Raw genomic sequence first — 24,580 nt, forward strand, 5'->3', positions numbered from 1 at the left:
AGTGCTCTTGGCAGCTAGAGAGTGCCGCGTTGACCACTGCGCATGAAGAAATGACCATCTGCAACGTTTGGTTTAGGTTTTGGGTGCATTTATAATTTTATTGCTTAAATCGCATTTTCTCGACGAGCTGAGCACGTTTTCTGGAATGTGCTCCTCCCGTCACTCTGGTTGGGTGCGCATAGTAAAAAGTGCTCTTGGCAGCTAGAGAGTGCCGCGTTGACCACTGCGCATGAAGAAATAACCACGTGCAACGTTTGTTTTAGGTTTTGGGTGCATTTTTAATTTTATTGCTTAAATCGCATTTTCTCGTCGAGCTGAGCACGTTTTCAGAAATGTGCTCCTCCCGTCACTCTGGTTGGGTGTGCATAGTAAAAAGTGCTCTTGGCAGCTAGAGAGTGCCGCGTTGACCACTGCACATGAAGAAATGACCATCTGCAACGTTTGGTTTAGGTTTTGGGTGCATTTTTAATTTTATTGCTTAAATCGCATTTTCTCGACGAGCTGAGCACGTTTTCTGAAATGTGCTCCTCCCGTCACTCTGGTTGGGTGCGCATAGTAAAAAGTGCTCTTGGCAGCTAGAGAGTGCCGCGTTGACCACTGCGCATGAAGAAATGACCATCTGCAACGTTTGGTTTAGGTTTTAGGTGCATTTTTAATTTTATTGCTTAAATCGCATTTTCTCGACGAGCTGAGCACGTTTTCTGAAATGTGCTCCTCCCGTCACTCTGGTTGGGTGCGCATAGTAAAAAGTGCTCTTGGCAGCTAGAGAGTGCCGCGTTGACCACTGCGCATGAAGAAATAACCACCTGCAACGTTTGGTTTAGGTTTTAGGTGCATTTTTAATTTTATTGCTTAAATCGCATTTTCTCGACGAGCTGAGCACGTTTTCTGAAATGTGCTCCTCCCGTCACTCTGGTTGGGTGCGCATAGTAAAAAGTGCTCTTGGCAGCTAGAGAGTGCCGCGTTGACTGCTGCGCATGAAGAAATAACCACCTGCAACGTTTGGTTTAGGTTTTAGGTGCATTTTTAATTTTATTGCTTAAATCGCATTTTCTCGACGAGCTGAGCACGTTTTCTGAAATGTGCTCCTCCCGTCACTCTGGTTGGGTGCGCATAGTAAAAAGTGCTCTTGGCAGCTAGAGAGTGCCGCGTTGACCACTGCGCATGAAGAAATGATCATCTGCAACGTTTGGTTTAGGTTTTAGGTGCATTTTTAATTTTATTGCTTAAATCGCATTTTCTCGACGAGCTGAGCACGTTTTCTGAAATGTGCTCCTTCCGTCACTCTGGTTGGGTGCGCATAGTAAAAAGTGCTCTTGGCAGCTAGAGAGTGCCGCGTTGACCACTGCGCATGAAGAAATGACCATTTGCAACGTTTGGTTTAGGTTTTAGGTGCATTTTTAATTTTATTGCTTAAATTGCATTTTCTCGACGAGCTGAGCACGTTTTCTGAAATGTGCTCCTCCCGTCACTCTGGTTGGGTGCGCATAGTAAAAAGTGCTCTTGGCAGCTAGAGAGTGCCGCGTTGACCACTGCGCATGAAGAAATGACCATCTGCAACGTTTGGTTTAGGTTTTAGGTGCATTTTTAATTTTATTGCTTAAATCGCATTTTGTCGACGAGCTGAGCACGTTTTCTGAAATGTGCTCCTCCCGTCACTCTGGTTGGGTGCGCATAGTAAAAAGTGCTCTTGGCAGCTAGAGAGTGCCGCGTTGACCACTGCGCATGAAGAAATAACCGCCTGCAACGTTTGGTTTAGGTTTTGGGTGCATTTTTAATTTTATTGCTTAAATCGCATTTTCTAGTCGAGCTGAGCACGTTTTCTGAAATGTGCTCCTCCCGTCACTCTGGTTGGGTGCGCATAGTAAAAAGTGCTCGTGGCAGCTAGAGAGTGCCGCGTTGACCACTGCGCATGAAGAAATGACCATCTGCAGCGTTTGGTTTAGGTTTTGGGTCCATTTTTAATTTTATTGCTTAAATCGCATTTTCTCGACGAGCTGAGCACGTTTTCTGAAATGTGCTCCTCCCGTCACTCTGGTTGGGTGCGCATAGTAAAAAGTGCACTTGGCAGCTAGAGAGTGCCGCGTTGACCACTGCGCATGAAGAAATAACCACCTGCAACGTTTCGTTTAGGTTTTGGGTGCATTTTTAATTTTATTTCTTAAATCGCATTTTCTCGTCGAGCTGAGCACGTTTTCTGAAATGTGCTCCTCCCGTCACTCTGGTTGGGTGCGCATAGTAAAAAGTGCTCGTGGCAGCTAGAGAGTGCCGCGTTGACCACTGCGCATGAAGAAATGACCATCTGCAACGTTTGGTTTAGGTTTTGGGTGCATTTTTAATTTTATTGCTTAAATCGCATTTTCTCGACGAGCTGAGCACGTTTTCTGAAATGTGCTCCTCCCGTCACTCTGGTTGGGTGCGCATAGTAAAAAGTGCACTTGGCAGCTAGAGAGTGCCGCGTTGACCACTGCGCATGAAGAAATAACCACCTGCAACGTTTCGTTTAGGTTTTAGGTGCATTTTTAATTTTATTGCTTAAATCGCATTTTCTCGACGAGCTGAGCACGTTTTCTGAAATGTGCTCCTCCCGTCACTCTGGTTGGGTGCGCATAGTAAAAAGTGCTCTTGGCAGCTAGAGAGTGCCGCGTTGACCACTGCGCATTAAGAAAAAAACACCTGCAACGTTTGGTTTAGGTTTTAGGTGCATCTTTAATTTTATTGCTTAAATCGCATTTTCTCGACGAGCTGAGCACGTTTTCTGAAATGTGCTCCTCCCGTCACTCTGGTTGGGTGCGCATAGTAAAAAGTGCTCTTGGCAGCTAGAGAGTGCCGCGTTGATCACTGCGCATGAAGAAATAACCACGTGCAACGTTTGTTTTAGGTTTTAGGTGCATTTTTAATTTGATTGCTTAAATCGCATTTTCTGGACGAGCTGAGCACGTTTTCTGAAATGTGCTCCTCCCGTCACTCTGGTTGGGTGCGCATAGTAAAAAGTGCTCTTGGCAGCTAGAGAGTGCCGCGTTGACCACTGCGCATGAAGAAATGACCATCTGCAACGTTGGGTTTAGGTTTTAGGTGCATTTTTAATTTTATTGCTTAAATCGCATTTTCTCGACGAGCTGAGCACGTTTTCTGAAATGTGCTCCTCCCGTCACTCTGGTTGGGTGCGCATAGTAAAAAGTGCTCTTGGCAGCTAGAGAGTGCTGCGTTGACCACTGCGCATGAAGAAATAACCGCCTGCAACGTTTGGTTTAGGTTTTGGGTGCATTTTTAATTTTATTGCTTAAATCGCATTTTCTCGTCGAGCTGAGCACGTTTTCTGAAATGTGCTCCTCCCGTCACTCTGGTTGGGTGCGCATAGTAAAAAGTGCACTTGGCAGCTAGAGAGTGCCGCGTTGACCACTGCGCATGAAGAAATAACCACCTGCAACGTTTCGTTTAGGTTTTAGGTGCATTTTTAATTTTATTGCTTAAATCGCATTTTCTCGACGAGCTGAGCACGTTTTCTGAAATGTGCTCCTCCCGTCACTCTGGTTGGGTGCGCATAGTAAAAAGTGCTCTTGGCAGCTAGAGAGTGCCGCGTTGACCACTGCGCATTAAGAAAAAATCACCTGCAACGTTTGGTTTAGGTTTTAGGTGCATCTTTAATTTTATTGCTTAAATCGCATTTTCTCGACGAGCTGAGCACGTTTTCTGAAATGTGCTCCTCCCGTCACTCTGGTTGGGTGCGCATAGTAAAAAGTGCTCTTGGCAGCTAGAGAGTGCCGCGTTGACTGCTGCGCATGAAGAAATAACCACCTGCAACGTTTGGTTTAGGTTTTAGGTGCATTTTTAATTTTATTGCTTAAATCGCATTTTCTCGACGAGCTGAGCACGTTTTCTGAAATGTGCTCCTCCCGTCACTCTGGTTGGGTGCTCATAGTAAAAAGTGCTCTTGGCAGCTAGAGAGTGCCGCGTTGACTGCTGCGCATGAAGAAATAACCACCTGCAACGTTTGGTTTAGGTTTTAGGTGCATTTTTAATTTTATTGCTTAAATCGCATTTTCTCGACGAGCTGAGCACGTTTTCTGAAATGTGCTCCTCCCGTCACTCTGGTTGGGTGCGCATAGTAAAAAGTGCTCTTGGCAGCTAGAGAGTGCCGCGTTGACCACTGCGCATGAAGAAATGACCATCTGCAACGTTTGGTTTAGGTTTTGGGTGCATTTTTAATTTTATTGCTTAAATCGCATTTTCTCGACGAGCTGAGCACGTTTTCTGAAATGTGCTCCTCCCGTCACTCTGGTTGGGTGTGCATAGTAAAAAGTGCTCTTGGCAGCTAGAGAGTGCCGCGTTGACCACTGCGCATGAAGAAATAACCACCTGCAACGTTTGGTTTAGGTTTTGGGTGCATTTTTAATTTTATTGCTTAAATCGCATTTTCTCGACGAGCTGAGCACGTTTTCTGAAATGTGCTCCTCCCGTAACTCTGGTTGGGTGCGCATAGTAAAAAGTGCTCTTGGCAGCTAGAGAGTGCCGCGTTGACCACTGTGCATGAAGAAATAACCACCCGCAACGTTTGGTTTAGGTTTTAGGTGCATTTTTAATTTTATTGCTTAAATCGCATTTTCTCGTCGAGCTGAGCACGTTTTCAGAAATGTGCTCCTCCCGTCACTCTGGTTGGGTGTGCATAGTAAAAAGTGCTCTTGGCAGCTAGAGAGTGCCGCGTTGACCACTGCGCATGAAGAAATGACCATCTGCAACGTTTGGTTTAGGTTTTGGGTGCATTTTTAATTTTATTGCTTAAATCGCATTTTCTCGACGAGCTGAGCACGTTTTCTGAAATGTGCTCCTCCCGTCACTCTGGTTGGGTGCGCATAGTAAAAAGTGCTCTTGGCAGCTAGAGAGTGCCGCGTTGACCACTGCGCATGAAGAAATGACCATCTGCAACGTTTGGTTTAGGTTTTAGGTGCATTTTTAATTTTATTGCTTTAATCGCATTTTCTCGACGAGCTGAGCACGTTTTCTGAAATGTGCTCCTCCCGTCACTCTGGTTGGGTGCGCATAGTAAAAAGTGCTCTTGGCAGCTAGAGAGTGCCGCGTTGACCACTGCGCATGAAGAAATAACCACCTGCAACGTTTGGTTTAGGTTTTAGGTACATTTTTTAATTTTATTGCTTAAATCGCATTTTCTCGACGAGCTGAGCACGTTTTCTGAAATGTGCTCCTCCCGTCACTCTGGTTGGGTGCGCATAGTAAAAAGTGCTCTTGGCAGCTAGAGAGTGCCGCGTTGACCACTGCGCATGAAGAAATGACCATCTGCAACGTTTGGTTTAGGTTTTGGGTGCATTTTTAATTTTATTGCTTAAATCGCATTTTCTCGACGAGCTGAGCATGTTTTCTGAAATGTGCTCCTCGCGTTACTCTGGTTGGGTGCGCATAGTAAAAAGTGCTCTTGGCAGCTAGAGAGTTCCGCGTTGACCACTGTGCATGAAGAAATGACCATCTGCAACGTTTGGTTTAGGTTTTAGGTGCATTTTTAATTTTATTGCTTTAATCGCATTTTCTCGACGAGCTGAGCACGTTTTCTGAAATGTGCTCCTCCCGTCACTCTGGTTGGGTGCGCATAGTAAAAAGTGCTCTTGGCAGCTAGAGAGTGCCGCATTGACCATTGCGCATGAAGAAATAACCACCTGCGACGTTTGGTTTAGGTTTTAGGTGCATTTTTAATTTTATTGCTTAAATCGCATTTTCTTGACGAGCTGAGCACGTTTTCTGAAATGTGCTCCTCCCGTCACTCTGGTTGGGTGCGCATAGTAAAAAGTGCTCTTGGCAGCTATAGAGTGCCGCGTTGACCACTGCGCATGAAGAAATAACCACCTGCAACGTTTGGTTTAGGTTTTGGGTGCATTTTTAATTTTATTGCTTGACTCGCATTTTCTCGTCGAGCTGAGGACGTTTTCTGAAATGTGCTCCTCCCGTCACTCTGGTCGGGTGCGCATAGTAAAAAGTGCTCTTGGCAGCTAGAGAGTGCCGCGTTGACCACTGCGCATGAAGAAATAACCACGTGCAACGTTTGTTTTAGGTTTTAGGTGCATTTATAATTTGATTGCTTAAATCGCATTTTCTCGACGAGCTGAGCACGTTTTCTGAAATGTGCTCCTCCCGTCACTCTGGTTGGGTTCGCATAGTAAAAAGTGCTCTTGGCAGCTAGAGAGTGCCGCGTTGACTGCTGCGCATGAAGAAATAACCACCTGCAACGTTTGGTTTAGGTTTTAGGTGCATTTTTAATTTTATTGCTTAAATCGCATTTTCTCGACGAGCTGAGCACGTTTTCTGAAATGTGCTCCTCCCGTCACTCTGGTTGGGTGCGCATAGTAAAAAGTGCTCTTGGCAGCTAGAGAGCGCCGCGTTGACCACTGCGCATGAAGAAATAACCGCCTGCAACGTTTGGTTTAGGTTTTGGGTGCATTTTTAATTTTATTGCTTAAATCGCATTTTCTCGTCGAGCTGAGCACGTTTTCTGAAATGTGCTCCTTCCGTCACTCTGGTTGGGTGCGCATAGTAAAAAGTGCTCTTGGCAGCTAGAGAGTGCCGCGTTGACCACTGCGCATGAAGAAATGACCATCTGCAACGTTTGGTTTAGGTTTTAGGTGCATTTTTGATTTTATTGCTTAAATCGCATTTTCTCGACGAGCTGAGCACGTTTTCTGAAATGTGCTCCTCCCGTCACTCTGGTTGGGTGCGCATAGTAAAAAGTGCTCTTGGCAGCTAGAGAGTGCCGCGTTGACCACTGCGCATGAAGAAATGACCATCTGCAACGTTTGGTTTAGGTTTTGGGTGCATTTTTAATTTTATTGCTTAAATCGCATTTTCTCGACGAGCTGAGCACGTTTTCTGAAATGTGCTCCTCCCGTCACTCTGGTTGGGTGCACATAGTAAAAAGTGCTCTTGGCAGCTAGAGAGTGCCGCGTTGACGACTGCGCATGAAGAAATAACCACCCGCAACGTTTGGTTTAGGTTTTATGTGCATTTTTAATTTTATTGCTTAAATCGCATTTTCTCGACGAGCTGAGCACGTTTTCTGAAATGTGCTCCTCCCGTCACTCTGGTTGGGTGCGCATAGTAAAAAGTGCTCTTGGCAGCTAGAGAGTGCCGCGTTGACCACTGCGCATGAAGAAATAACCACGTGCAACGTTTGTTTTAGGTTTTGGGTGCATTTTTAATTTTAATGCTTAAATCGCATTTTCTCGTCGAGCTGAGCACGTTTTCAGAAATGTGCTCCTCCCGTCACTCTGGTTGGGTGTGCATAGTAAAAAGTGCTCTTGGCAGCTAGAGAGTGCCGCGTTGACCACTGCGCATGAAGAAATGACCATCTGCAACGTTTGGTTTAGGTTTTGGGTGCATTTATAATTTTATTGCTTAAATCGCATTTTCTCGACGAGCTGAGCACGTTTTCTGAAATGTGCTCCTCCCGTCACTCTGGTTGGGTGCGCATAGTAAAAAGAGTGCTCTTGGCAGCTAGAGAGTGCCGCGTTGACCACTGCAAATGAAGAAATAACCACCTGCAACGTTTGGTTTAGGTTTTATGTGCATTTTTAATTTTATTGCTTAAATCGCATTTTCTCGACGAGCTGAGCACGTTTTCTGAAATGTGCTCCTCCCGTCACTCTGGTTGGGTGCGCATAGTAAAAAGTGCTCTTGGCAGCTAGAGAGTGCCGCGTTGACCACTGCGCATGAAGAAATAACCACCTGCAACGTTTGATTTAGGTTTTAGGTGCATTTTTAATTTTATTGCTTAAATCGCATTTTCTGGACGAGCTGAGCACGTTTTCTGAAATGTGCTCCTCCCGTCACTCTGGTTGGGTGCGCATAGTAAAAAGTGCTCTTGGCAGCTAGAGAGTGCCGCGTTGACCACTGCGCATGAAGAAATGACCATCTGCAACGTTTGGTTTAGGTTTTAGGTGCATTTTTAATTTTATTGCTTAAATCGCATTTTCTCGACGAGCTGAGCATGTTTTCTGAAATGTGCTCCTCCCGTCACTCTGGTTGGGTGCGCATAGTAAAAAGTGCTCTTGGCAGCTAGAGAGTGCCGCGTTGACTACTGCGCATGAAGAAATGACCATCTGCAACGTTTGGTTTAGGTTTTAGGTGCATTTTTAATTTTATTGCTTTAATCGCATTTTCTCGACGAGCTGTGCACGTTTTCTGAAATATGCTCCTCCCGTCACTCTGGTTGGGTGCGCATAGTAAAAAGTGCTCATGGCAGCTAGAGAGTGCCGCGTTGACCACTGCGCATGAAGAAATAACCACCTGCAACGTTTGGTTTAGGTTTTATGTGCATTTTTAATTTTATTGCTTAAATCGCATTTTCTCGACGAGCTGAGCACGTTTTCTGAAATGTGCTCCTCCCGTCACTCTGGTTGGGTGCGCATAGTAAAAAGTGCTCTTGGCAGCTAGAGAGTGCCGCGTTGACCACTGCGCATGAAGAAATGACCATCTGCAGCGTTTGGTTTAGGTTTTAGGTGCATTTTTAATTTTATTGCTTAAATTGCATTTTCTCGACGAGCTGAGCACGTTTTCTGAAATGTGCTCCTCCCGTCACTCTGGTTGGGTGCGCATAGTAAAAAGTGCTCTTGGCAGCTAGAGAGTGTCGCGTTGACCACTGCGCATGAAGAAATAACCACCTGCAACGTTTGGTTTAGGTTTTAGGTGCATTTTTAATTTTATTGCTTAAATTGCATTTTCTCGACGAGCTGAGCACGTTTTCTGAAATGTGCTCCTCCCGTCACTCTGGTCGGGTGCGCATAGTAAAAAGTGCTCTTGGCAGCTAGAGAGTGCCACGTTTACCACTGCGCATGAAGAAATGACCATCTGCAACGTTTGGTTTAGGTTTTAGGTGCATTTTTAATTTTATTGCTTAAATCGCATTTTCTCGACGAGCTGAGCACGTTTTCTGAAATGTGCTCCTCCCGTCACTCTGGTTGGGTGCGCATAGTAAAAAGTGCTCTTGGCAGCTAGAGAGTGCCGCGTTGACCACTGCGCATGAAGAAATAACCGCCTGCAACGTTTGGTTTAGGTTTTGGGTGCATTTTTAATTTTATTGCTTAAATCGCATTTTCTCGTCGAGCTGAGCACGTTTTCTGAAATGTGCTCCTCCCGTCACTCTGGTTGGGTGCGCATAGTAAAAAGTGCTCGTGGCAGCTAGAGAGTGCCGCGTTGACCACTGCGCATGAAGAAATGACCATCTGCAACGTTTGGTTTAGGTTTTGGGTGCATTTTTAATTTTATTGCTTAAATCGCATTTTCTCGACGAGCTGAGCACGTTTTCTGAAATGTGCTCCTCCCGTCACTCTGGTTGGGTGCGCATAGTAAAAAGTGCACTTGGCAGCTAGAGAGTGCCGCGTTGACCACTGCGCATGAAGAAATAACCACATGCAACGTTTCGTTTAGGTTTTAGGTGCATTTTTAATTTTATTGCTTAAATCGCATTTTCTCGACGAGCTGAGCACGTTTTCTGAAATGTGCTCCTCCCGTCACTCTGGTTGGGTGCGCATAGTAAAAAGTGCTCTTGGCAGCTAGAGAGTGCCGCGTTGACCACTGCGCATGAAGAAATGACCATCTGCAACGTTTGGTTTAGGTTTTAGGTGCATTTTTAATTTTATTGCTTAAATCGCATTTTCTCGACGAGCTGAGCATGTTTTCTGAAATGTGCTCCTCCCGTCACTCTGGTTGGGTGCGCATAGTAAAAAGTGCTCTTGGCAGCTAGAGAGTGCCGCGTTGACCACTGCGCATGAAGAAATGACCATCTGCAACGTTTGGTTTAGGTTTTGGGTGCATTTTTAATTTTATTGCTTAAATCGCATTTTCTCGACGAGCCGAGCACGTTTTCTGAAATGTGCTCCTCCCGTCACTCTGGTTGGGTGCGCATAGTAAAAAGTGCTCTTGGCAGCTAGAGAGTGCCGCGTTGACCACTGCGCATGAAGAAATAACCACCTGCAACGTTTGGTTTAGGTTTTAGTTGCATTTTTAATTTTATTGCTTAAATCGCATTTTCTCGACGAGCTGAGCACGTTTTCTGAAATGTGCTCCTCCCGTCACTCTGGTTGGGTGCGCATAGTAAAAAGTGCTCTTGGCAGCTAGAGAGTGCCGCGTTGACCACTGCGCATGAAGAAATGACCATCTGCAACGTTTGGTTTAGGTTTTAGGTGCATTTTTAATTTTATTGCTTAAATCGCATTTTCTCGACGAGCTGAGCACGTTTTCTGAAATGTGCTCCTCCCGTCACTCTGGTTGGGTGCGCATAGTAAAAAGTGCTCTTGGCAGCTAGAGAGTGCCGCGTTGACCACTGCGCATGAAGAAATGACCATCTGCAACGTTTGGTTTAGGTTTTGGGTGCATTTTTAATTTTATTGCTTAAATCGCATTTTCTCGACGAGCCGAGCACGTTTTCTGAAATGTGCTCCTCCCGTCACTCTGGTTGGGTGCGCATAGTAAAAAGTGCTCTTGGCAGCTAGAGAGTGCCGCGTTGACCACTGCGCATGAAGAAATAACCACCTGCAACGTTTGGTTTAGGTTTTAGTTGCATTTTTAATTTTATTGCTTAAATTGCATTTTCTCGACGAGCTGAGCACGTTTTCTGAAATGTGCTCCTCCCGTCACTCTGGTTGGGTGCGCATAGTAAAAAGTACTCTTGGCAGCTAGAGAGTGCCGCGTTGACCACTGCGCATGAAGAAATGACCATCTGCAACGTTTGGTTTAGGTTTTAGGTGCATTTTTAATTTTATTGCTTAAATCGCATTTTCTCGACGAGCTGAGCACGTTTTCTGAAATGTGCTCCTCCCGTCACTCTGGTTGGGTGCGCATAGTAAAAAGTGCTCTTGGCAGCTAGAGAGTGCTGCGTTGACCACTGCGCATGAAGAAATGACCATCTGCAACGTTTGGTTTAGGTTTTGGGTGCATTTTTAATTTTATTGCTTAAATCGCATTTTCTCGACGAGCTGAGCACGTTTTCTGAAATGTGCTCCTCCCGTCACTCTGGTTGGGTGCGCATAGTAAAAACTGCTCTTGGCAGCTAGAGAGTGCCGCGTTGACCACTGCGCATGAAGAAATAACCACCTGCAACGTTTGGTTTAGGTTGTATGTGCATTTTTAATTGTATTGCTTAAATCGCATTTTCTCGACGAGCTGAGCACGTTTTCTGAAATGTGCTCCTCCCGTCACTCTGGTTGGGTGCGCATAGTAAAAAGTGCTCTTGGCAGCCAGAGAGTGCCACGTTGACCACTGCGCATGAAGAAATGACCATCTGCAACGTTTGGTTTAGGTTTTAGGTGCATTTTTAGTTTTATTGCTTAAATCGCATTTTCTCGACGAGCTGAGCACGTTTTCTGAAATGTGCTCCTCCCGTCACTCTGGTTGGGTGCGCATAGTAAAAAGTGCTCTTGGCAGCTAGAGAGTGCCGCATTGACCATTGCGCATGAAGAAATAACCACCTGCAACGTTTGGTTTAGGTTTTAGGTGCATTTTTAATTTTATTGCTTAAATCGCATTTTCTTGACGAGCTGAGCACGTTTTCTGAAATGTGCTCCTCCCGTCACTCTGGTTGGGTGCGCATAGTAAAAAGTGCTCTTGGCAGCTATAGAGTGCCGCGTTGACCACTGCGCATGAAGAAATAACCACCTGCAACGTTTGGTTTAGGTTTTGGGTGCATTTTTAATTTTATTGCTTGACTCGCATTTTCTCGTCGAGCTGAGGACGTTTTCTGAAATGTGCTCCTCCCGTCACTCTGGTCGGGTGCGCATAGTAAAAAGTGCTCTTGGCAGCTAGAGAGTGCCGCGTTGACCACTGCGCATGAAGAAATAACCACGTGCAACGTTTGTTTTAGGTTTTAGGTGCATTTATAATTTGATTGCTTAAATCGCATTTTCTCGACGAGCTGAGCACGTTTTCTGAAATGTGCTCCTCCCGTCACTCTGGTTGGGTGCGCATAGTAAAAAGCGCTCTAGGCAGCTAGAGAGTGCCGCGTTGACTGCTGCGCATGAAGAAATAACCACCTGCAACTTTTGGTTTAGGTTTTAGGTGCATTTTTAATTTTATTGCTTAAATCGCATTTTCTCGAAGAGCTGAGCACGTTTTCTGAAATGTGCTCCTCCCGTCACTCTGGTTGGGTGCGCATAGTAAAAAGTGCTCTTGGCAGCTAGAGAGTGCCGCGTTAAACACTGCGCATGAAGAAATAACCACCTGCAACGTTTGGTTTAGGTTTTGGGTGCATTTTTTATTTTATTGCTTAAATCGCATTTTCTCGACGAGCTGAGCACGTTTTCTGAAATGTGCTCCTCCCGTCACTCTGGTTGGGTGTGCATAGTAAAAAGTGCTCTTGGCAGCTAGAGAGTGCCGCGTTGACCACTGCGCATGAAGAAATGACCATCTGCAACGTTTGATTTAGGTTTTGGGTGCATTTTTAATTTTATTGCTTAAATCGCATTTTCTCGACGAGCTGAGCACGTTTTCTGAAATGTGCTCCTCCCGTCACTCTGGTTGGGTGCGCATAGTAAAAAGTGCTCTTGGCAGCTAGAGAGTGCCGCGTTGACCACTGCGCATGAAGAAATAACCACCTGCAACGTTTGGTTTAGGTTTTAGGTGCATTTTTAATTTTATTGCTTAAATCGCATTTTCTCGACGAGCTGAGCACGTTTTCTGAAATGTGCTCCTCCCGTCACTCTGGTTGGGTGCGCATAGTAAAAAGTGCTCTTGGCAGCTAGAGAGTGCCGCGTTGACCACTGCGCATGAAGAAATAACCACCTGCAACGTTTGGTTTAGGTTTTAGGTGCATTTTTAATTTTATTGCTCAAATCGCATTTTCTCGACGAGCTGAGCACGTTTTCTGAAATGTGCTCCTCCCGTCACTCTGGTTGGGTGCGCATAGTAAAAAGTGCTCTTGGCAGCTAGAGAGTGCCGCGTTGACCACTGCGCATGAAGAAATAACCACGTGCAACGTTTGTTTTAGGTTTTGGGTGCATTTTTAATTTTATTGCTTTAATCGCATTTTCTCGACGAGCTGAGCACGTTTTCTGAAATGTGCTCCTCCCGTCACTCTGGTTGGGTGCGCATAGTAAAAAGTGCTCTTGGCAGCTAGAGAGTGCCGCGTTAAACACTGCGCATGAAGAAATAACCACCTGCAACGTTTGGTTTAGGTTTTGGGTGCATTTTTAATTTTATTGCTTAAATCGCATTTTCTCGACGAGCTGAGCACGTTTTCTGAAATGTGTTCCTCCCGTCACTCTGGTTGGGTGTGCATAGTAAAAAGTGCTCTTGGCAGCTAGAGAGTGCCGCGTTGACCACTGCGCATGAAGAAATAACCACCTGCAACGTTTGGTTTAGGTTTTAGGTGCATTTTTAATTTTATTGCTCAAATCGCATTTTCTCGACGAGCTGAGCACGTTTTCTGAAATGTGCTCCTCCCGTCACTCTGGTTGGGTGCGCATAGTAAAAAGTGCTCTTGGCAGCTAGATAGTGCCGCGTTGACCGCTGCGCATGAAGAAATAACCACCTGCAACGTTTGGTTTAGGTTTTAGGTGCATTTTTAATTTTATTGCTTAAATCGCATTTTCTCGACGAGCTGAGCACGTTTTCTGAAATGTGCTCCTCCCGTCACTCTGGTTGGGTGCGCATAGTAAAAAGTGCTCTTGGCAGCTAGAGAGTGCCGCGTTGACCACTGTGCATGAAGAAATAACCACCTGCAACGTTTGGTTTAGGTTTTAGGTGCATTTTTAATTTTATTGCTTAAATCGCATTTTCTCGACGAGCTGAGCACGTTTTCTAAAATGTGCTCCTCCCGTCACTCTGGTTGGGTGCCCATAGTAAAAAGTGCTCTTGGCAGCTAGAGAGTGCTGCGTTGACCACTGCGCATAAAGAAATAACCACCTGCAACGTTTGGTTTAGGTTTTGGGTGCATTTTTAATTTTATTGCTTGACTCGCATTTTCTCGTCGAGCTGAGGACGTTTTCTGAAATGTGCTCCTCCCGTCACTCTGGTCGGGTGCGCATAGTAAAAAGTGCTCTTGGCAGCTATAGAGTGCCGCGTTGACCACTGCGCATGAAGAAATAACCACCTGCAACGTTTGGTTTAGGTTTTGGGTGCATTTTTAATTTTATTGCTTGACTCGCATTTTCTCGTCGAGCTGAGGACGTTTTCTGAAATGTGCTCCTCCCGTCACTCTGGTCGGGTGCGCATAGTAAAAAGTGCTCTTGGCAGCTAGAGAGTGCCGCGTTGACCACTGCGCATAAAGAAATAACCACGTGCAACGTTTGTTTTAGGTTTTAGGTGCATTTATAATTTGATTGCTTAAATCGCATTTTCTCGACGAGCTGAGCACGTTTTCTGAAATGTGCTCCTCCCGTCACTCTGGTTGGGTGCGCATAGTAAAAAGTGCTCTTGGCAGCTAGAGAGTGCCGCGTTGACTGCTGCGCATGAAGAAATGACCATCTCCAACGTTTGGTTTAGGTTTTGAGTGCATTTTTAATTTTATTGCTTAAATCGCATTTTCTGGACGAGCTGAGCACGTTTTCTGAAATGTGCTCCTCCCGTCACTCTGGTTGGGTGCGCATAGTAAAAAGTGCTCTTGGCAGCTAGAGAGTGCCGCGTTGACCACTGCGCATGAAGAAATAACCACCTGCAACGTTTAGTTTAGGTTTTAGGTGCATTTTTAATTTTATTGCTCAAATCGCATTTTCTCGACGACCTGAGCACGTTTTCTGAAATGTGCTCCTCCCGTCACTCTGGTTGGGTGCGCATAGTAAAAAGTGCTCTTGGCAGCTAGATAGTGCCGCGTTGACCGCTGCGCATGAAGAAATAACCACCTGCAACGTTTGGTTTAGGTTTTAGGTGCATTTTTAATTTTATTGCTTAAATCGCATTTTCTCGACGAGCTGAGCACGTTTTCTGAAATATGCTCCTCCCGTCACGCTGGTTGGGTGCGGATAGTAAAAAGTGCTCTTGGCAGCTAGAGAATGCCCCGTTGACCACTGCGCATGAAGAAATAACCACCTGCAACGTTTGGTTTAGGTTTTAGGTGCATTTTTAATTTTATTGCTTAAATCGCATTTTCTCGACGAGCTGATCACGTTTTCTGAAATGTGCTCCTCCCGTCACTCTGGTTGGGTGCGCATAGTAAAAAGTGCTCTTGGCAGCTAGAGAGTGCCGCGTTGACCATTGCGCATGAAGAAATAACCACCTGCAACGTTTGGTTTAGGTTTTAGGTGCATTTTTTATTTTATTGCTTAAATCGCATTTTCTCGACGAGCTGAGCACGTTTTCTGAAATGTGCTCCTCCCGTCACTCTGGTTGGGTGCGCATAGTAAAAAGTGCTCTTGGCAGCTAGAGAGTGCCGCGTTGACCATTGCGCATGAAGAAATAACCACCTGCAACGTTTGGTTTAGGTTTTAGGTGCATTTTTAATTGTATTGCTTAAATCGCATTTTCTCGACGAGCTGAGCACGTTTTCAGAAATGTGCTCCTCCCGTCACTCTGGTTGGGTGTGCATAGTAAAAAGTGCTCTTGGCAGCTAGAGAGTGCCGCGTTGACCACTGCGCATGAAGAAATGACCATCTGCAACGTTTGGTTTAGGTTTTGGGTGCATTTTTAATTTTATTGCTTAAATCGCATTTTCTCGTCGAGCTGAGCACGTTTTCTGAAATGTGCTCCTCCCGTCACTCTGGTTGGGTGCGCATAGTAAAAAGTGCTCGTGGCAGCTAGAGAGTGCCGCGTTTACCACTGCGCATGAAGAAATGACCATCTGCAACGTTTGGTTTAGGTTTTGGGTGCATTTTTAATTTTATTGCTTAAATCGCATTTTCTCGACGAGCTGAGCACGTTTTCTGAAATGTGCTCCTCCCGTCACTCTGGTTGGGTGCGCATAGTAAAAAGTGCTCTTGGCAGCTAGAGAGTGCCGCGTTGACCACTGCGCATGAAGAAATAACCACCTGCAACGTTTGGTTTAGGTTTTGGGTGCATTTTTAATTTTATTGTTTAAATCGCATTTTCTCGACGAGCTGAGCACGTTTTCTGAAATGTGCTCCTCCCGTCACTCTGGTTGGGTGCGCATAGTAAAAAGTGCTCTTGGCAGCTAGAGAGTGCCGCGTTGACCACTGCGCATGAAGAATTGACCATCTGCAACGTTTGGTTTAGGTTTTGGGTGCATTTTTAATTTTATTGCTTAAATCGCATTTTCTCGACGAGCTGAGCACGTTTTCTGAAATGTGCTCCTCCCGTCACTCTGGTTGGGTGCGCATAGTAAAAAGTGCTCTTGGCAGCTAGAGAGTGCCGCGTTGACCACTGCGCATGAAGAAAAAAACCATCTGCAGCGTTTGGTTAAGGTTTTAGGTGCATTTTTAATTTTATTGCTTAAATCGCATTTTCTCGACGAGCTGAGCACGTTTTCTGAAATATGCTCCTCCCGTCACTCTGGTTGGGTGCGGATAGTAAAAAGTGCTCTTGGCAGCTAGAGAATGCCCCGTTGACCACTGCGCATGAAGAAATAACCACCTGCAACGTTTGGTTTAGGTTTTAGGTGCATTTTTAGTTTTATTGCTTAAATCGCCTTTTCTCGACGAGCTGAGCACGTTTTCTGAAATGTGCTCCTCCCGTCACTCTGGTTGGGTGCGCATAGTAAAAAGTGCTCTTGGCAGCTAGAGAGTGCCGCATTGACCATTGCGCATGAAGAAATAACCACCTGCAACGTTTGGTTTAGGTTTTAGGTGCATTTTTAATTTTATTGCTTAAATCGCATTTTCTTGACGAGCTGAGCACGTTTTCTGAAATGTGCTCCTCCCGTCACTCTGGTTGGGTGCGCATAGTAAAAAGTGCTCTTGGCAGCTATAGAGTGCCGCGTTGACCACTGCGCATGAAGAAATAACCACCTGCAACGTTTGGTTTAGGTTTTGGGTGCATTTTTAATTTTATTGCTTGACTTGCATTTTCTCGTCGAGCTGAGGACGTTTTCTGAAATGTGCTCCTCCCGTCACTCTGGTCGGGTGCGCATAGTAAAAAGTGCTCTTGGCAGCTAGAGAGTGCCGCGTTGACCACTGCGCATGAAGAAATAACCACGTGCAACGTTTGTTTTAGGTTTTAGGTGCATTTATAATTTGATTGCTTAAATCGCATTTTCTCGACGAGCTGAGCACGTTTTCTGAAATGTGCTCCTCCCGTCACTCTGGTTGGGTGCGCATAGTAAAAAGTGCTCTTGGCAGCTAGAGAGTGCCGCGTTGACTGCTGCGCATGAAGAAATAACCACCTGCAACGTTTGGTTTAGGTTTTAGGTGCATTTTTAATTTTATTGCTTAAATCGCATTTTCTCGACGAGCTGAGCACGTTTTCTGAAATGTGCTCCTCCCGTCACTCTGGTTGGGTGCGCATAGTAAAAAGTGCTCTTGGCAGCTAGAGAGCGCCGCGTTGACCACTGCGCATGAAGAAATAACCGCCTGCAACGTTTGGTTTAGGTTGTGGGTGCATTTTTAATTTTATTGCTTAAATCGCATTTTCTCGTCGAGCTGAGCACGTTTTCTGAAATGTGCTCCTCCCGTCACTCTGGTCGGGTGCGCATAGTAAAAAGTGCTCTTGGCAGCTATAGAGTGACGCGTTGACTGCTGCACATGAAGAAATAACCACCCCCAACGTTTGGTTTAGGTTTTAGGTGCATTTTTAATTTTATTGCTTAAATCGAATTTTCTCGACGAGCTGAGCACGTTTTCTGAAATGTGCTCCTCCCGTCACTCTGGTTGGGTGCGCATAGTAAAAAGTGCTCTTGGCAGCTAGAGAGTGCCGCGTTGACCACTGCGCATGAAGAAATAACCACCTGCAACGTTTAGTTTAGGTTTTAGGTGCATTTTTAATTTTATTGCTCAAATCGCATTTTCTCGACGAGCTGAGCACGTTTTCTGAAATGTGCTCCTCCCGTCACTCTGGTTGGGTGCGCATAGTAAAAAGTGCTCTTGGCAGCTAGATAGTGCCGCGTTGACCGCTGCGCATGAAGAAATAACCACCTGCAACGTTTGGTTTAGGTTTTAGGTGCATTTTTAATTTTATTGCTTAAATCGCATTTTCTCGACGAGCTGAGCACGTTTTCTGAAATATGCTCCTCCCGTCACTCTGGTTGGGTGCGGATAGTAAAAAGTGCTCTTGGCAGCTAGAGAATGCCCCGTTGACCACTGCGCATGAAGAAATAACCACCGGCAACGTTTGGTTTAGGTTTTAGGTGCATTTTTAATTTTATTGCTTAAATCGCATTTTCTCGACGAGCTGAGCACGTTTTCTGAAATGTGCTCCTCCCGTCACTCTGGTTGGGTGCGCATAGTAAAAAGTGCTCTTGGCAGCTAGAGAGTGCCGCGTTGACCATTGCGCATGAAGAAATAACCACCTGCAACGTTTGGTTTAGGTTTTAGGTGCATTTTTAATTTTATTGCTTAAATCGCATTTTCTCGACGAGCTGAGCACGTTTTCAGAAATGTGCTCCTCCCGTCACTCTGGTTGGGTGTGCATAGTAAAAAGTGCTCTTGGCAGCTAGAGAGTGCCGCGTTGACCACTGCGCATGAAGAAATGACCATCTGCAACGTTTGGTTTAGGTTTTGGGTGCATTTTTAATTTTATTGCTTAAATCGCATTTTCTCGTCGAGCTGAGCACGTTTTCTGAAATGTGCTCCTCCCGTCACTCTGGTTGGGTGCGCATAGTAAAAAGTGCTCGTGGCAGCTAGAGAGTGCCGCGTTTACCACTGCGCATGAAGAAATGACCATCTGCAACGTTTGGTTTAGGTTTTGGGTGCATTTTTAATTTTATTGCTTAAATCGCATTTTCTCGACGAGCTGAGCACGTTTTCTGAAATGTGCTCCTCCCGTCACTCTGGTTGGGTGCGCATAGTAAAACGTGCTCTTGGCAGCTAGAGAGTGCCGCGTTGACCACTGCGCATGAAGAAATAACCACCTGCAACGTTTGGTTTAGGTTTTGGGTGCATTTTTAATTTTATTGCTTAAATCGCATTTTCTCGTCGAGCTGAGCACGTTTTCTGAAATGTGCTCCTCCCGTCACTCTGGTTGGGTGCGCATAGTAAAAAGTGCTCTTGGCAGCTAGAGAGTGCCGCGTTGACCACTGCGCATGAAGAAATGACCATCTGCAACGTTTGGTTTAGGTTTTGGGTGCATTTTTAATTTTATTGCTTAAATCGCATTTTCTCGACGAGCTGAGCACGTTTTCTTAAATATGCTCCTCCCGTCACTCTGGTTGGGTGCATATAGTAAAAAGTGCTCTTGGCAGCTAGAGAGTGCCGCGTTGACCACTGCGCATGAAGAAATGACCATCTGCAACGTTTGGTTTAGGTTTTAGGTGCATTTTTAGTTTCATTGCTTAAATCGCATTTTCTCGACGAGCTGAGCACGTTTTCTGAAATGTGCTCCTCCCGTCACTCTGGTTGGGTGCGCATAGTAAAAAGTGCTCTTGGCAGCTAGAGAGTGCCGCATTGACCATTGCGCATGAAGAAATAACCACCTGCAACGTTTGGTTTAGGTTTTAGGTGCATTTTTAATTTAATTGCTTAAATCGCATTTTCTTGACGAGCTGAGCACGTTTTCTGAAATGTGCTCCTCCCGTCACTCTGGTTGGGTGCGCATAGTAAAAAGTGCTCTTGGCAGCTATAGAGTGCCGCGTTGACCACTGCGCATGAAGAAATAACCACCTGCAACGTTTGGTTTAGGTTTTGGGTGCATTTTTAATTTTATTGCTTGACTCGCATTTTCTCGTCGAGCTGAGGACGTTTTCTGAAATGTGCTCCTCCCGTCACTCTGGTCGGGTGCGCATAGTAAAAAGTGCTCTTGGCAGCTAGAGAGTGCCGCGTTGACCACTGCGCATAAAGAAATAACCACGTGCAACGTTTGTTTTAGGTTTTAGGTGCATTTGTAATTTGATTGCTTAAATCGCATTTTCTCGACGAGCTGAGCACGTTTTCTGAAATGTGCTCCTCCCGTCACTCTGGTTGGGTGCGCATAGTAAAAAGTGCTCTTGGCAGCTAGAGAGTGCCGCGTTGACTGCTGCGCATGAAGAAATGACCATCTCCAACGTTTGGTTTAGGTTTTGAGTGCATTTTTAATTTTATTGCTTAAATCGCATTTTCTCGACGAGCTGAGCACGTTTTCTGAAATGTGCTCCTCCCGTCACTCTGGTTGGGTGCGCATAGTAAAAAGTGCTCTTGGCAGCTAGAGAGTGCCGCGTTGACCACTGCGCATGAAGAAATAACCACCCGCAACGTTTGGTTTAGGTTTTAGGTGCATTTTTAATTTTATTGCTTAAATCACATTTTCTCGACGAGCTGAGCACGTTTTCTGAAATGTGCTCCTCCCGTCACTCTGGTTGGGTGCGCATAATAAAAACTGCTCTTGGCAGCTAGAGAGTGCCGCGTTGACCACTGCGCATGAAGAAATAACCACCTGCAACGTTTGGTTTAGGTTTTATGTGCATTTTTAATTGTATTGCTTAAATCGCATTTTCTCGACGAGCTGAGCACGTTTTCTGAAATGTGCTCCTCCCGTCACTCTGGTTGGGTGCGCATAGTAAAAAGCGCTCTTGGCAGCCAGAGAGTGCCGCGTTGACCACTGCGCATGAAGAAATGACCATCTGCAACGTTTGGTTTAGGTTTTAGGTGCATTTTTAGTTTTATTGCTTAAATCGCATTTTCTCGACGAGCTGAGCACGTTTTCTGAAATGTGCTCCTCCCGTCACTCTGGTTGGGTGCGCATAGTAAAAAGTGCTCTTGGCAGCTAGAGAGTGCCGCGTTGACCACTGCGCATGAAGAAATAACCACGTGCAACGTTTGTTTTAGGTTTTAGGTGCATTTTTAATTTGATTGCTTAAATCGCATTTTCTCGACGAGCTGAGCACGTTTTCTGAAATGTGCTCCTCCCGTCACTTTGGTTGGGTGCGCATAGTAAAAAGTGCTCTTGGCAGCTAGAGAGTGCCGCGTTGACCACTGCGCATGAAGAAATAACCACCTGCAACGTTTGGTTTAGGTTTTGGGTGCATTTTTAATTTTATTGCTTAAATCGCATTTTCTGGACCAGCTGAGCACGTTTTCTGAAATGTGCTCCTCCCGTCACTCTGGTTGGGTGCGCATAGTAAAAAGTCCTCTTGGCAGCTAGAGAGTGCCGCGTTGACCACTGCGCATGAAGAAATGACCATCTGCAACGTTTGGTTTAGGTTTTAGGTGCATTTTTAATTTTATTGCTTAAATCGCATTTTCTCGACGAGCTGAGCATGTTTTCTGAAATGTGCTCCTCCCGTCACTCTGGTCGGGTGCGCATAGTAAAAAGTGCTCTTGGCAGCTAGAGAGTGCCGAGTTGACTGCTGCACATGAAGAAATAACCACCCCCAACGTTTGGTTTAGCTTTTAGGTGCATTTTTAATTTTATTGCTTAAATCGCATTTTCTCGACGAGCTGAGCACGTTTTCTGAAATGTGCTCCTCCCGTCACTCTGGTTGGGTGCGCATAGTAAAAAGTGCTCTTGGCAGCTAGAGAGTGCCGGGTTTACCACTGCGCATGAAGAAATGACCATCTGCAACGTTTTTTTTTAGGTTTTAGGTGCATTTTTAATTTTATTGCTTAAATCGCATTTTCTCGACGAGCTGAGCACGTTTTCTGAAATGTGCTCCTCCCGTCACTCTGGTTGGGTGCGCATAGTAAAAAGTGCTCTTGGCAGCTAGAGAGTGCCGCGTTGACCACTGCACATGAAAAAATAACCACCTGCAACGTTTGGTTTAGGTTTTAGGTGCATTTTTGATTTGATTGCTTAAATCGCATTTTCTCGACGAGCTGAGCACGTTTTCTGAAATGTGCTCCTCCCGTCACTCTGGTCGGGTGCGCATAGTAAAAAGTGCTCTTGGCAGCTAGAGAGTGCCGCGTTGACCACTGCGCATGAAGAAATGACCATCTGCAACGTTTTTTTTAGGTTTTAGGTGCATTTTTAATTTTATTGCTTAAATCGCATTTTCTCGACGAGCTGAGCACGTTTTCTGTAATGTGCTCCTCCCGTCACTCTGGTTGGGTGCGCATAGTAAAAAGTGCTCTTGGCAGCTAGAGAGTGCCGCGTTGACCACTGCGCATGAAGAAATAACCACGTGCAACGTTTGTTTTAGGTTGTGGGTGCATTTTTAATTTTATTGCTTAAATCGCATTTTCTCGTCGAGCTGAGCACGTTTTCTGAAATGTGCTCCTCCCGTCACTCTGGTTGGGTGTGCATAGTAAAAAGTGCTCTTGGCAGCTAGAGAGTGCCGCGTTGACTGCTGCACATGAAGAAATAACCACCCCCAACGTTTGGTTTAGGTTTTAGGTGCATTTTTAATTTTATTGCTTAAATCGCATTTTCTGGACGAGCTGAGCACGTTTTCTGAAATGTGCTCCTCCCGTCACTCTGGTTGGGTGCGCATAGTAAAAAGTGCTCTTGGCAGCTAGAGAGTGCCGCGTTGACCACTGCGCATGAAGAAATGACCATCTGCAACGTTTGGTTTAGGTTTTGGGTGCATTTTTAATTTTATTGCTTAAATCGCATTTTCTCGACGAGCTGAGCACGTTTTCTGAAATGTGCTCCTCCCGTCACTCTGGTTGGGTGCGCATAGTAAAAAGTGCTCTTGGCAGCTAGAGAGTGCCGCGTTGACCACTGCGCATGAAGAAATAACCACGTGCAACGTTTGTTTTAGGTTGTGGGTGCATTTTTAATTTTATTGCTTAAATCGCATTTTCTCGTCGAGCTGAGCACGTTTTCTGAAATGTGCTCCTCCCGTCACTCTGGTTGGGTGCGCATAGTAAAAAGTGCTCTTGGCAGCTAGAGAGTGCCGCGTTGACCACTGCGCATGAAGAAATATCCATCTGCAACGTTTGGTTTAGGTTTTGGGTGCATTTTTAATTTTATTGCTTAAATCGCATTTTTTCGACGAGCTGAGCACGTTTTCTGAAATGTGCTCCTCCCGTCACTCTGGTTGGGTGCGCATAGTAAAAAGTGCTCTTGGCAGCTAGAGAGTGCCGCGTTGATCACTGCGCATGAAGAAATAACCACGTGCAACGTTTGTTTTAGGTTTTAGGTGCATTTTTAATTTGATTGCTTAAATCGCATTTTCTCGACGAGCTGAGCACGTTTTCTGAAATGTGCTCCTCCCGTCACTCTGGTTGGGTGCGCATAGTAAAAAGTGCTCTTGGCAGCTAGAGAGTGCCGCGTTGACCACTGCGCATGAAGAAATAACCACCTGCAACGTTTGGTTTAGGTTTTGGGTGCATTTTTAATTTTATTGCTTAAATCGCATTTTCTCGACGAGCTGAGCACGTTTTCTGAAATGTGCTCCTCCCGTCACTCTGGTTGGGTGCGCATAGTAAAAAGTGCTCTTGGCAGCTAGAGAGTGCCGCGTTGACCACTGCGCATGAAGAAATAACCACCCGCAACGTTTGGTTTAGGTTTTAGGTGCATTTTTAATTTTATTGCTTAAATCGCATTTTCTCGACGAGCTGAGCACGTTTTCTGAAATGTGCTCCTCCCGTCACTCTGGTTGGGTGCGCATAGTAAAAAGTGCTCTTGGCAGCTAGAGAGTGCCGCGTTGACCACTGCGCATGAAGAAATAACCACGTGCAACGTTTGTTTTAGGTTTTGGGTGCATTTTTAATTTTATTGCTTAAATCGCATTTTCTCGTCGAGCTGAGCACGTTTTCAGAAATGTGCTCCTCCCGTCACTCTGGTTGGGTGCGCATAGTAAAAAGTGCTCTTGGCAGCTAGAGAGTGCCGCGTTGACCACTGCGCATGAAGAAATAACCACCTGCAACGTTTGGTTTAGGTTTTAGATGCATTTTTAATTTTATTGCTTAAATGGCATTTTCTCGACGAGCTGAGCACGTTTTCTGAAATGTGCTCCTCCCGTCACTCTGGTTGGGTGCGCATAGTAAAAAGTGCTCTTGGCAGCTAGAGAGTGCCGCGTTGACCATTGCGCATGAAGAAATAACCACCTGCAACGTTTGGTTTAGGTTTTAGGTGCATTTTTAATTTTATTGCTTGAATCGCATTTTCTCGACGAGCAGAGCACGTCTTCTGGAGTGTGCTCCTCCCGTCACTCTGGTTGGGTGCGCATAGTAAAAAGTGCTCTTGGCAGCTAGAGAGTGCCGCGTTGACCACTGCGCATGAAGAAATAACCACCTGCAACGTTTGGTTTAGGTTTTGGGTGCATTTTTAATTTTATTGCTTAAATCGCATTTTCTCGTCGAGCTGAGCACGTTTTCTAAAATGTGCTCCTCCCGTCACTCTGGTTGGGTGCGCATAGTAAAAAGTGCTCTTGGCAGCTAGAGATTGCCGCGTTGACCACTGCGCATGAAGAAATGACCATCTGCAACGTTTGGTTTAGGTTTTAGGTGCATTTTTATTTTTTTTGCTTAAATCGCATTTTCTCGACGAGCTGAGCACGTTTTCTGAAATGTGCTCCTCCCGTCACTCTTGTTGGGTGCGCATAGTAAAAAGTGCTCTTGGCAGCTAGAGAGTGCCGCGTTGACCACTGCGCATGAAGAAATAACCACCTGCAACGTTTGGTTTAGGT

This window comes from Syngnathus scovelli, chromosome 4, assembly GCF_024217435.2.
Source record: "Syngnathus scovelli strain Florida chromosome 4, RoL_Ssco_1.2, whole genome shotgun sequence".
Taxonomy (NCBI): domain Eukaryota; kingdom Metazoa; phylum Chordata; class Actinopteri; order Syngnathiformes; family Syngnathidae; genus Syngnathus; species Syngnathus scovelli.